Consider the following 12,181-nt stretch of genomic DNA (forward strand, 5'->3'; position numbering starts at 1 on the left):
CATTTTGCAGATGGGGACAACGTGCAATGTGAGATTGAGTGAATTATACAGGATGATGTAACAAGTAAATGGCTCAGCAGGGATTCAAATACAGGCAGTCTGACTGCAACGTCCAGGTTCTTAACCACTGCACTCTGGTGTTTCTCAACAATAATTTAAATAACATATTTTTTTTCAGCTCTTAGTATGTGCTAAGTAGTATTCTGAGACTATCTTTTTTTTTTTTTAATTTCTAATGTTTATTTATTTTTGAGAGAGAGAGAGAGACAGTGTACGAATGGGGGGGGGGGTGGCAGAGAGAGACAGAGGGAGACACAGAATCCTTAGCAGACTCCAGGCTCTGAGCTGTCAGCACAGAGCCTGATGCGGGGCTCAAAACTTGTGAACCACAAGATCATGACATGAGCCAAAGTTGGATGCTCAAGCAACTGAGCCACCCAGGCGCCTGTATTCTGAGACCATCTTTTTTTTTTTTTTAATTTTTTTTAATGTTTATTTATTTTTGAGACAGAGAGAGACAGAGCATGATTGGGGGAGGGTCAGAGAGAAAGGGAGACAGAATCTGAAGCAGGCTCCAGGCTCTGACCTGTCAGCACAGAGCCTAACACAGGGCTCAAACTCACAAACTGGGAGATCATGACCTGAGCCGAAGTTGGACATTTAACCGATTGAGCCACCCAGGTGCTCCCTGAGACCATCTTATCTCTTATCTCCTTTAATCTTTCCAGCAACCCAATGAAGTTGGGTTTGTTGTTGCCATTTTACAGATGAAGAGTCTAGAACTTTAAAAGCCTTAGGTTTACCTTCTTACCGGTTTCTGCTTTCTTTTTCTTCCCATTGAGCTGCACGTGTAAGGAGGCAGAAATAGAATGAATGCTTCAAGCATTCATAAACATAAAATCTCAATACTGGAAATAAGCAATAACAAAACACAACCACTGATATGAGCCTTCTCCACCATCTTTGACTGGGCCTGAACCTCCATTAACAGGGTTATTAATTCTGAATCTTTCTCTCTGGATAGAAAAGTTGAATTCTGTTTCAGATTAAAAAAACACACACACACCTTTCTTCATTTTAAAGAAGCTGAAGTAAAACAAGATGAAGCTATTATTTAAAGGGAATCCATGACTTTTAAAAGTCAAAAAGCTGCGAATTCAAGACTAAGTCCAAGGCTGTCAGTTTTCTAAACCATATAAAGCTGTAGGAGGGAAAGGTGGAGGGACTGTTTGACAATCCAAACCACAAGCAAAATGACTAGTAGAGATGCCCTTGCTTTAACCTTGAGACCCCTGTAAAGGGCATATAGGGTCTTATAGCCAGGCTGGAAATGGCATAATTTCTTCTGTTCACATTCCATGCCAATCACATGGTCCATCCTAATTGCAAAGGAAGCTAGGAAATGGAGTCTTCCTATGTGACCAGGAAGAAGAAAATAAAACAGGACTTGAGAAATGTATAGTTTATCTCTGTCCCAATTACGATGATTCCTACAATTCTACCCTCCAATTTCTATTTAATATTTGAGGAGGCAATTATGAAAATGAACCAAATGAACTCTATCCCTTGCACCTAACACTAATTCCTCACATATTGTAGGAAAGCACTAATGAATGAATGAACCTCACAGATTTGGACATGACAAGCTCATCACCCTATAAGTCTAGGACTTGGAATACAAACAGAAATTTCTCCTTGAGCTGGCTTCTCACCAACTTCCATTTCTTCCTGCAGAACTTTAATGGTTTAAAAGATTACTTTAGAGAGCACAAAATGAAGAAATGAATTCTAGAACATGAGACCCAATGTTTGACCTGGCTTTGACATTTTCTAGGTATGTGGCCTTTAGAGAAAACTTTCACCTCAATGGACTTCAGATTCCTCATCTACAAATGGTGGGAGGAGATATATAGAGACTATGGGGAGCCTATCCAGTAGTTTTTTCACTTTTTCTTGGATAACAGAAAGCCAACTGTTTGTAGGTGTCAACCTGCTTGTCTTCATAGGATTAATTGTGATTGATTTAAACCAACAATGGGTGATATGCTTTTCAACCTTAATTAGTCTAAAGGTAAGCTTGTGATCAGGTTTTGGCCGATGAGATTAGGGGGAAATCTGCTGGAGGACTTTGGGAAAAGTTTTTCTTTGATAAAAGAGGAAGCTACACAAAAAGGAGATTTTTTGGCCCTATCCATTTCCTTCTTCTTGGGATGCTGAAGTGTGAGACTGTGATACTTGTTTACCTAGCACCTTGAGAGGAGAGCTTGCAAATACACTAAAGTTCTAGCACAGAAAGATTGGAAGAGCCAGCATCCTTGGTGACATTGTTGAGCCTTTGAAATAACCCTGAGACAACCTATTTCTAGTCTTAGTGTTACATGAAAAATGTGCACCATTATTGCTTGAACCACTTTATTTGCATATCCTCTTACTTGCAACCAAGAACATTCCTAACCAACAAAGTAGATAACTTTTAGAAGTCTTTCCAGATCCAAAATCGTCAGAGTATCAAATAACATTTTAAAAGGAAAAAAAAAAAAGTAACTGTTCTAGAGTATATGAAGTGATAGGAAAAGTTTTAAAAGGAGAAGAAACAATTGAAGGTGGGCTAAACTTAGATATATCAATCAGGTGACAAGCATGGCATAAAAAGTGGAAATGCAAGTTGGAATACCCATAGAAACAAAAAAATAAGGTCAGGTCCCTGTGGAGGAAGGAAAAGAGCAGGTGTAAGTCTGTAGGTATGAGACAGTAGGTATAACCTGAACAGTTATCAAGGTTTGATCAAGAAACAAATGCACGGTTTTATCAAGAAACAAATGACCATGAAGTCTTTTGGAACTATATTCATTCAAAGTAATTGCTGTCTTTTGATAAGTAAAAGAATACTAAAAATAAGTGACTTCAAATGATCTCTTCCCATCTAAATTTTATGTGTTTATGGTTGCTTTTCATAACTGCCATTTTTCCAGAAAAGATTGCCTATGGTCAGAAGATTAGAACAAGTTGAAAGTCAAACCAGAATAAAGAATAAAGGAGCTGCAGACTGTCTGAAAGTCCTATACAAAACAAAGTTATTCACTGCCTGTGTCTGATTCTATGGTGGCATTAACCTTTTTGGTAGAATATCTATGAGCAAGATATCGGATATTTACAAGATACTCTATAAATAGTGATAGAATCTGATTTTGTATAACATATTTTAAGTGACAATTCTGTATTTAGAGAAATAACCAGAACTAATTGATGGGCTGCAGTGGGACATAAGCCAACAAGAATACTTCTGGGGTCTTCTAGAAGAGACATAAAGACCTCAAGTCCACTTTGAACAATAGATCACATTTACAACCCTGTATTTGGGTGATGTACAGAGGGTTAATAAAAATGGCCAGTGTATATTGAGTGTTCACTTTGCCACATATTGTATATTCATTTTCTCATTTAATCCTCATAACAAATCTCTAAACTAGAAACCTTTAGGGGCGCTGGTGGCTCAGTTGGTTGAGCGTCAACTTCAGCTCAGGTCATGATCTTGCGGTTGGTGAGTTTGAGCGCCCTATCGGGTTTGCTGCTGTCAGCACGGAACCTGCTTTGGATTGTCTGTCCCTGCTTTTTCTGCCTCTCCCCCACTTGCGCACGCGCGCGCGCGCGCGCGCTCTCTCTCTCTCTCTCTCTCTCTCTTTCTCTCAAAAATGAATAAAACACTAAGAAATTATTTAAACTAGAAACCTTAATTGTCTCCCTTTTACAAATGAAGAAACTGAGAATTAGGTGAAGTAACCCCACCAACGTCACTCAGCCTAGAAAGAACCAGAACCAGGACTCAAGCTCCATTCTATCTGACTCAGAAATCCTGTTGTTTACTTCTGTACTCCACTCCCTTTCAGCAGGGCAGGGGGAGAAAAGAGAAAAATGAAGAGGAAGAGTGGGTTCTGTAACAGTCAAGGCTGTATGAAAGGTGCATCTCAGAGAGGCAAGATCAGAGAAATGTAGGCTACCAGCAGGAACTGGAAAATGTACAAACTTTCTTGGAGATGTGAGAGGATTGGGGGAGGGAGACCACTTAGCTTGGAGCTGGGATAGAAACAGATAAAGCCAAAAACACAAATACAGAGTTTTTAAAAAAATTTTTTTAACGTTTATTCATTTTTTGACAGAGAGAGAGAGACAGAGTGTAAGTGGGGGAGGGGCAGAGAGAGAGGGAGACACAGAACCCAAAGCAGGCTCCAGGCTCCGAGCTGTCAGCACAGAGCCGGATGGGGGCTCGAACTCACGAGATCATGATCTGAGCCAAAGTCGGACGCTTAACCGACTGAGCCACCCAGGCGCCCCACAAATACAGACTTCTAGAATAACCAGAGAAAGAATTGGACAAAGTACAGTTGAATTCAGGTTTCTAATATATCTGGATTTTTCTGGTATCACAGGAAATCTCAAAACAAGTTTTTACCTCCCATCCTGGATTCTTCCTAATTCAGCTTTTCAGATATCTGGTGGAACTCTCATTCTGCAAAAGCAAAACATTTGCTGAATCCTCCACTTGCCTTGTTAGCAATTTCTTCTTTTAGAAGAACCAGGAGCAATGATGAGGGACATGTGACCGGGTGGAGAGTGTGCTGATGAGCTCAGATTGTCACAGGGCATGTACGAGAAGAGGGGATGAGGGACACATAATCAAGACCGAATGCACAAAGATGAGCAAAGCCCTGTAGGAATAATGTCCGGGAGGTTAAAGCCCGAATCTCTAAAGCTTATTTAAAAATGCTAATCGGAATGCAAGCTGGTGCAGCCACTGTGGAAAACAGTATGGAGGTTCCTCAAAAAACTAAAAATAGAACTACCCTACGACCCAGCAATTGTACTACTAGGCATTTATCCACGGGATACAGGGGTGCTGTTTCGAAGGGACACATGCACCCCAATGTTTATAGCAGCACTATCGACAATAGCCAAAGTATGGAAAGAGCCCAAATGTCCATCGATGGATGAATGGATAAAGAACATGTGGTATATACATACAATGGAGTATTACTTGGCAATCAAAAAGAATGAAATCTTGCCATTTGCAACTACATAGATGGAACTGGAGGGTATTATGCGAAGTGAAATTAGTCAGTCAGAGAAAGACAAAAATCATATGACTTCACTCATATGAGGACTTTAAGAGACAAAACAGATGAACATAAGGGAAGGGAAACAAAAATAATATAAAAACAGGGAGGGGAACAAAACAGAAGAGACTCAAATATGGAGAACAAACTAAGGGTTACGGGAGGGGTTGTGGGAGGGGAGATGGGCTAAATGGGTAAGGGGCACTAAGGAATCTACTCCTGAAATCATTGCTGCACTATATGCTAACTAATTTTGATGTAAATTTTAAAAAATAAAAAATAAAATAAAATAAAGTAATTTCAGCAAATAAAAAAATAAAAATGCTAAGAATGATAAAAAAAAAAAAAGGATTCTTATAGTTTATACGGAGACTAGGCCTGCTGCTTGGGGCTGAAAATGCAATGTTAGCAGACTTAAAAATAAAAAGCAACACATGGGAACAACCAGTAAAATCAAATTAGAATATGTTTAGAAAGAAACTAAGAATGAAAATGTGAGTGGGATCTATGGGAACCACAAGAGATAGTGCAGAAGTTCTGAAGTAGCAACAGAAGAGCTGTTTACCACCCCTAGACAGAAGGAATCTGAGGAAAGAGAGATTACCAGGACCTGGAGGGAGAGAGGGTCATACAGAGCTGGAAGCCTTAAGAAGATCAGTAACCTTCAGCCGAGGGACATGCAAAACCCCAGGCTGCCTTGCAGAAAGAAAACATACATCTCTGTCCTTCCCTTCTCTCTTCCTTTCATCTCCTGCAAGGGCTGTCACTGGCTAAATCCAGCTGGGACACAGAGGGCAAAGGAGACATTAATGTAGAACAGTCCAAGAAGCTCCTAGGGCAGAGAGAAGAGCAGAAAAGGGTGAAAGAAATCCAGGGGATCCACAGAAGATAGCTGGCTCACCGCCTCAATGACTTGGTGCTTCTACAACTACCATAAAATATGGGCATCAAATAGGGACTAGCAAAACATCTTGAAAAGCACAAAGTATGCCCAACATTTCCCTGGCTTTAGCTATTTCTCTTTTTCTGGCCTATTACTTATATCTGAACCAACACTGACAATGCTACCCTCCTGCATCTCTGCAAATATTCCTGTACAAAATGCCTCTTTCTAGCTTGCTGAAACAGAGCAATGTTTTTAGGTCTCTCTAGGTTTTGGTGGGATGAAAAGAACCACATGGCTAGTTACTTTGAAACCTAGACTAGAGACAGCTGACACCAAAGACCCATGTTCCCTTCCATTATGTAGCCTTGGTGTAGCCTTCCATTATGTAGCTTGGGAAGCAGCCACTCAGCCAGGGACTACGTTACCCAGCCTTGCTTTCTTCTAGAGGAGGGTCAGGTGACTAGTTCTAACCAATGGAATAAAAACAAAGGTGATTTTTGTGTTGGGAAGCCAAGGCCATTACTGATATGACGTTAGACCATGCTCACTTTCTCTTTTATAGTGAATATTGGAGGTCATGTTCATGAAGACTGTGGTGTCACAAGATGGAGAGACCCTAGTTCCTAAGTCACCACTTAGATGAAAACCACTCAGGAGAGTCACCTGACCGGGAATATCCACATTTTGAAAGTGACAAGTAAACTTTTATTGTGTTAAGAGCGGTTAGTTCTTTGTTATGGCGGATTAGCCTATCCTCACAAATGTAAGACCCTCTACTCTGTAGTTACTTCCCGCAATCTCACTTTTAAATTCCCCACCCTTGGCTTCAAATTATAGTGGTTGGTATAAAAGACTGGAGTAAAAAATTGTCCACCAAGATTTTGCTGTTTGACCGTTCTGTGACAGAAACATTTGCACTAAATTTGTTGTTGTTGTTGTCCAAGGACATCCAAATTATTTTCTTTTTGTAAAATTGCATTTCGATGCAGTACCGGAATCATATGAAGACTATTGTATGAGGAGTATCTGAGTCCAAGTTCTACCACTTCCCTATGCTGCCTGACCTTGGGCAGGTGCCATCAAGCCCTCGTCTCAGTCAAGCAAGGATATTAATAATGCCTCTCTGTCAGGTTGTTGTGAGGCTCAAGTAAGATAAGGGATATGGAAACACTTTGTTCACAATAAAGCTTCAGACAAAATCAGTTCCCATCTCCAGGAACAGGGAGTCAACATGCATTTGCCTTTTAAATTCGTTCTCTGGTCATGATGCTGTCAAGTTAGCAGCCCCCCGCCCCTTCTCTCAGATGGTGAGGTTCACTTCCTTCACTCTTTCTCACCTCTATTAACAGGAAAGTAGTTCTTTTTATTGTTTGGACTTTTTGCAATTTGAGTTTTGCCCAAGGAAGAATCATTTTAAAACCTGGCTCCAAAAACAAATTAATAGAAATAACTTCTGTACATTTTAGGGCCACAGGTTTACAATATAGTTCATTCTTTGCCCTGGGCTGTGGTTTCACAGTGAAGTTGTTGGACTTCTCATATGCATCCCTGACCAAAAAATGTGTGTGTGTGTGTGTGTGTGTGTGTGTGTGTCCAAATGCCCAATTTATTATTCCAAATAACATCTGCCTTTTGTTGTTTTAAGTTTCCTCTGCATTTCTAAGTAGGATTTTTTAAATCACTGGTTTTCTTTTTTAAACTCAAGACATAAATAGTGGATCGGCTTAAATCCTCTTGTTTTATAAATGAGGAAACAGAAGCCCAGAAGCCCAGAGATATTTCATGACCCAATTTAAGTATGACCTCCTCCAATAAGCTTTTCCAGTTTTCTCTTCCCTCTCTCAAGCTGAGTGGGGTACCCTTCTTTTGTCATAGAAGATGTTAGTGATAGAACCAGGTTCTGAATTCTTCATAGGAAGACACCAAGTCTTCTCTGCACCCCAAGAACTTCTGACCTTCATACAAATTTCCAGCTATCTTTTGCTTCTGTGTCCTTGGTCACAATGGTGTCACGTGATCTAGCTGCAAGGGAGGCTGGAAAAGAGAATTTTTAGCTAAGCACAATACATCCTCCACAAAAATTGGGTTCTGTAAGCACTGAAGAAGGGGAGATGGATATTGAGGGAGCACTCACAATGTGCTGCAGTCTGTGACATGGTCGGAGCTTGATAAATATTTGTAGACTGAATGTCAGCACTGGGCATTCAAGGTTCAATGAGCTGATTGTCTAAGTTCATCCTGGTAGTAGAACCGGGGCTAGGACTAAAGTACGCTGAGTTTCAGCCCAAAGCTCTTCCCACTACCTACTATCACCTCCAGTATCATAAATCACCTCCTACTATCATAAATCCAGTTATAGGAGTATTTGGTTCTGCATTCTTTTCAAGAATCATTGTTCTCTCCCTGCAGTACCTGAGTTCTTCTAAAAGATATGTAACCAATCTTATTATCCAGGGTTTTCTCTCCAATTCCCCTGGAGTATTTATCCAAATGCCTAAGTAATAGGAATGTGACATTGATGGGAATCTAATAAATGTGAGATCTTGGTGGGTTTGTGGGGTTTTCCCAGTTTTTGACTTCACTTACTTCCAGACTCAAATGTTATATGACAGGTAGTTCTATCTCACCCAACATTACAGAGTTATTAATAACTTGCCCTGCTGAATAAATCAGAGACCCTGAAAAAATGTGGAGTAAGCATTTGTTATGCACATATGGGATTTACCAAGTTTCTGCATTTGAAGGTCTAATATTAGGATTCACATGTTGTGCAAGGCTTTGCAGAGAAAAAGACATTTCACGTCTTCTCGACTTTGAAAATAGGGTATACTTTGCATGCAAACAAGTCTATGTGAATACAGTGATGTTGAATAAATCACCAAGAAACAAAGTTTCAATAAACTGTAAGAAACACATTTGCAAGATCATTTTTAAAGCAGAAAATAAAATTAGGTGCAAGAATTTACATGGCCTAATGGATCAGGAGTTAGGCTGCACTTTTGGTTGGGCTGTGCTCATAATTAGCAGTGTGACCTTATGGAACCCCTTTAACATTTATGGGCCTTGGTTCTGTCATCTGTACGAGGAGAGGGTTGTACCAGGTGAACTTCAAGGCCCTGTGCACGTCTAAATTCTGTGATTTCATTTCTTATGCGCTGAGATCAAGAAAGCCAATTTATGGAGTTAAATGATGGCTGATTCCTGAAAAGGGCATACTAACCTTTTGCCAGCATTACCCTTGGATTTAAGGCTGATAACATTTTTGGAATTTATTTATCATAGAATCGTTACTAGTTTGGCATATTATCATTTGTTGGCATTTTACAGGCTTGTAATCATCAGAAACAACCTGTTTTGAATTCTACTCTTTTCACTTAACATTTTATCACAAATATTCGGCAATACCTCCACAGAGTCTTCATAATCATGGTTTTAGTGGTGCCATGTTATTCCATTTGGCTGATACGCCACACATTTGGGGTCATCCCTGCACCTCCTCTCATTCTCCACATCCAGTTTATCAGCTCTACCTTCAGATTATATCCAGAATCAAAACACTTCGCACAATCTCCACTATAACCACCCTGTCCAAGCCACCATTACCTGCTGTCTGCACTATCTTCATGGTCTTCTATCTGGCATCTCTGCTTCCACACTTGCCCAACACAGTGTGTATTTCACACGCTGCATTAGAGAGGTCCTTTCAAACCGTTGTCCTATCTTCTCCCTCAGACTTCTCATCTGACCCAGAGCAAATCCAAATCTTTCTGTGGCCTTAAGATCCTACACGACCCAGTTTCCTCCTACCCTGACCTCATCTTCATCCATTGTTCCCCTGGCTTACTCAACTCCAGCTATCCAGGCCTCCCTGATGCTCTTGCCAGACATGGTCCTGTCCCAAAGCCTCTGCCAGCACTGCAACCTCTACCCAGAATGCCATTCCCCCCATGTTGTCCTGGATCCCTCTCTCATTATTTTCAAGTCTCTGTTCAAAAGTCACTTCATCAGAGAGGTCTGGCCTGCCCATCCTGCTAAAATAGCAACCTCTCTCCAGCACTCTCTGGGTTTCTTTCTTTTTGTGTATGGCACTTATCATCACCTGACGTGTTATTTACTTATTTATAGCCTTTCATCACCACCACCCATCCCTGGAAATGGAAGGCCCATGAGGTCAGGGACTTTGTTCACTGCTGTATCCCCATGACCAGAACAGTAGCTGGTCAATCAGTATTTTGTTTAGTGAATGAATTAAACCAGTTGATCAATGTAGGACTTCAGGTTATAGGTCTGGTGGTGAAATAGTCAGGAGAGAATGTCAGGAAGCAAGACATGACAAGCAAAAGAGATCGTATCATGAAAGATCCCTGTGGGTCACACCAAAGTTTTAAATTTCATCTTTAGCTAATTGGGAGACATAGAAAGACTTTAATCAAGGGAAACAATAAAACAATACTTGTATTTAAAGAGTAAACTCTGTCAGTAGTGGTGAGAATGCGTTTGAGAAGAAGGAAAGAAGGCAAGGAGGGAGCTATTGCAAAATCCAAGAGAGAGACCATGCAAATCAGAGCCAACTTAACAGAAGGGGAAATAGGAGGAGACAGATTCAAGAGATATAAAGGAAATTAGAACAGCAGGATTTTGAGATTGGTTGTGGGGAGGGAAGACAAGGAAAATGATGATTTCCAAGTTTCCGGTTGGGCATCTAGAGTGGGTAGGGCCACTCTCCACAGAAGAGGGAGGAAGGAACAGATCTAAGGGAAAAGATGATAAGTTCAGTTGTGAACTTAAGTTGAAGTTACCTTCCAAGTTGAAGTTGAAGTTGAGTCTTCCAAGTGGAGATGCCTGGTAAGCCTCTGAACATACAACATAGGATGTCAAGAGAGAGTCTGAGTTGGAAATACAGATTTGGCAGTATTGGCAAATAGTCATTGAAGTGGCTGACATTCCTCAGAAAGTATGTTGGAGGAAGAGGAGAAGGGGGGTTGGGGATAGAATCCTGGGGTCAAGAAGACAATGAAGAAAGAGTGGAAAGAGCACTGAGCAGCAATGGTTTTAAGACCACAGAGTGGTCTCTGGAGTCAAAGCTATAGCAAGTTCAAAAACAGTAGTACTGAAGTGGATCCCTTAAACCCAGCCATTGGGAAAGTCAAAAGGGACGTTGATAGGAGCAATTTCAGGCTTAAAAACCAAATTGCAGTGAAACTACGGAGAAGGGAGAAGAAGCTAAAGGCATGGTTAAGAATTTGGAGAGAAAATTACAGTGTTCCTTTTTTTCTTCCATCTCCTATAATTCAGACTTTTGATCTGACTGCAAGAAAACTAATCAGTTGGGGGAAAACCACTTATTTTTTGGTGATGACCTAACTCTGCCAAGTACCTTAGCATATGTCCACCTACTCAGCCCTGAAAAACAAAACAAAACAAAACAAAATAAAGAAGGTAGCTGGTTTAAAAGAAATATTATCTGTGGTACCTACCCATCATCCTTTCTCACCTCTTTGCCATGAACCGAACTCTAATTTTGTTCAGGGTAGAAATGTGTTCAGCTAAAAGTCTACTTCTCCTAGACTCCTTTGCAACTAGGGAGATGTATGTGCAAATCTTTGAGTGGGGCTTTCAGGAAAGTGCCTTAAAGAATATTAACTCAACAAGATGGGTCTTTTCTTTTGATCCTGGCCTTTCCTTGTCCTCTTTTCTGGAAAGGAGATGTGATGACTTGATCTCCAGTAGCTGTATTGGGCCCATGGAGCTACTTTGAGGATGGAAGTTACAGGCTAAAGACAATACATTCAGACCCCTAAAGCAATCACAGACATACTATCCCTTCCTTAAAATGTCTGCCTACAAGTTTCTTGTATTTGAGAGAATTTTGGTTGTAGTTGGGTCTCTGCTTGTTATTAGCAGCTGAACACAATTCCTAATTGATATGTCACCTTGTACACTTGACTTTGAATTACTATTCTGTTCGGGTCTGGCCTTCTCCAAGAGCCACCAACAAAGTACTGCAATGTTAAGAGCACTGAAATAGCTAGCTGCTTGAGAAGTAGACTTACCTGGTTGCTGATGCCTGAAATCCCTGGGATAGTGCCCAGAGCCTTGTTTTCCCACTCAAGATAAGGCTGATGTTACAAATATCCATGAGAGAGATGTCTCATGGATTGAAATGTATCCTCTGAGCTTGAAC

Source organism: Panthera pardus, unplaced genomic scaffold (genome assembly GCF_024362965.1).
Source record: "Panthera pardus isolate Hobbes unplaced genomic scaffold, ASM2436296v1 HiC_scaffold_6, whole genome shotgun sequence".
In the NCBI taxonomy this organism is placed as follows: Eukaryota; Metazoa; Chordata; class Mammalia; order Carnivora; family Felidae; genus Panthera; species Panthera pardus.